We start from the raw sequence: 2490 nt of genomic DNA, 5'->3' as shown, positions 1-2490 counted from the left end.
CGGGCTCTCTGCGACCGGGACGACGCAGGCTGTCAAGCTCACAGCTGAAATGCCACCGTGGGGAGAGGGGCCAGGGTGCTTGGGGCTAATTTTAGCCCCTCGAGGGGTTTTATCTTACCACTTCCATTCTTGGAAAGCTCCCTCTGGGTAAATATAGAGAGGGGCAGCGGGGAGGGGGAGGCCAGGACAGGTGCTGGTGGCTGCTCGACCCATCGCAGCGGACACGAAGCATTTGCTTCGCCGTTTCCTTGTAGAAATCGGAGGGTACCAGGCAGTTGCTGCTAATACCCAGATGGATTTGCCCCCTCCCCACAGCCTTCCCCACTTCCAGAGCAACACAAACCACCACTTGCAACATCCAGACTCGTTTATTAAACACAAGAAGGACAAAAAGGCACCGATGAGGGTCCAAATTTCTCGCCTGAGCTGCTTCCCTCCCCAAGGAACCTGCTTCTTCAGCTTCAGAAAATAAAGTTTTCTGCCCCGCTCTGTGCTGCTTTGTGGGGGCAAACCAACCGAGCGGGGAGCAGCGTTGGAGCTCTCTTATCAGAAGCTGTCAGCTGGGAAGTGTAATCGTACTTTATCCAGTTCCCTTTAAACCTTCTCCAAACTCCTCAGCGGTGGAGCAGGACCGGTCTTGACAGTTTGAGGCAGCGTTATCGGCGGTACTAGATAACGAGAGGGGAAGCGAATTACCCAGCAGCAAAGCCTCCGCTGCCACGAGAAGTAAAATCAGGGGGTTCTGCAAAATATTCGCGCTGTCCCCACCGCGCTCGCAGGTTGCAGTCACAGCTTGCAAAGCACAGAGGGCAGGAAAAGGTTCAGCGCTGACAAGGTTTGAGATTTTTGGCTTCCTCAAAGTTTCGCGCTCTCCACATTTACTCAAAAATAGCGTTACTTCAAAGAGGTCTGTTTCCCAAAGCCAACAATTATCGAGTAGGAAGAACGTGGGCAAACTTCAGAGCAAACGTGGGGAGTTTGGGGTTTATCGAGCGTCAAGAAGCTGCAGCGGCAACAGGAACGCTGCAGGCAGAAAACAAGCCTGGCTGGAAATGCCTTCACCGAAAGGCAGAAATAAAAGCAGCAATTGTAAAGAAAGCGAATTATAAAGGAGAACAAGGGGTTATAGACACCGAAATGAATACATCATCGAAATCTTGAAATATAAGAAACCGTAAGCGAACTTGGAGATGAAAGGAAAATCCCTGACTGGAAAAATTTAATGATAAACTGCATTTCTTGTGTTGTTGCTGCTGTTTAGTTATTAACCAGAAAACAGGAAACATATCAAAAAAAGACCAGCTCTTTATCGAGGAGGAGAGATTAAACTATCAACGAAGCAAAAAGTACACATCCCCCCTCAGCTGGAGGAGCGCACCCCGGCACGCTCGTCGCGCTCCCGTAACAGCCAACGAGACCCGTTAAAATCACATCCTGCGCAAACGCGTAAATGGTCCGATTCAGAGAAACCCCAGTCGAGAGCCCAAGGGAGAGGCAACCGGTAAATCTGACCCATTTCGGAGCAGCCTCTCAAGCCTTCAAACCCCGGGGGAGGCTGAGAAGTCGGGAGAAACCTTCGCCTTCTGCCTGAGCTGGCCAAGCACCTCGTTTATCAGCTCTGTGTTAATTGGGGAAGAATGAAAAGGCAGGAATATATTTAATACCAGCCAAGAAGGTTTTTGGGGAAGGTAAATCCTGTCCGGCAAAGTTGCTTCCATTAAAGAGATTATAGTTATTAACGCAGCTGAAAAGAGGTAATGAGCTTTCTGATTTAACACCGCGCTAAGCATCCCGATTTAAAAGTTTATGGCTAAACAGCACCAAATAAATCATTGAGCGGGGATTAAGGATTTACTAACGGTCCTCAAGGTCAGAAGCGCCGAGTTACTGTGCGGGGCTGCTTCGGACTCCCGCCTTTGGAAATAGGGAGCTGGGAATGGAGGGAGGAATCCAGCAACTGTTTCTTCTCCTCCACGAGCTGCAACCCTTCAGCAGTTACTCCTGGCGAACCGGGGGGCGTGGGGGGTTTTCTCTGCTTTTATTTTACAAATCTAAAATGCGCCGTTTTTCATTCTGATGCTTTGAGGAGGAAAACTCTATAAATTATGTTTTCTGAGTCACGTCAGCCCCAGGAGCATCCAGGTACCAAGGTCAGCAACCATGTAATTCAGTCAGTGAAGGGGGTTTGATTATTCAAAGTATCGAGCATGGGAGAACTCTCTGCTCTTACAGGGTTCTCCAAAGTAGGAGGCAGCAAAGTAGTTGGTCCAAAAAGCCACGCATTGGGCCACTAATTCATTCTGCAAGCCCACGCATATTTTTAATTTTGGGGTTTTTGCAAGGAGGTTTACGTGTATATTTTTATCGATTCCCACTCCTGCTGGGTTCCTTGCCTGCTCTCCAACAGCTGAGCCGGCTCTGAGATCGGTTCCTTGTTGAAAGGGAGGAGGAAAAAAAGAAAAAAAGAATCAGATGCAGTAAGTCGTGTTT

The sequence above is a fragment of the Apaloderma vittatum genome, unplaced genomic scaffold, assembly GCF_000703405.1.
Source record: "Apaloderma vittatum isolate BGI_N311 unplaced genomic scaffold, ASM70340v1 scaffold23500, whole genome shotgun sequence".
Taxonomy (NCBI): Eukaryota; Metazoa; Chordata; class Aves; order Trogoniformes; family Trogonidae; genus Apaloderma; species Apaloderma vittatum.
The sequence above is the reverse complement of the archived record's forward strand: the minus strand, read 5'-3'. Positions refer to the sequence as shown.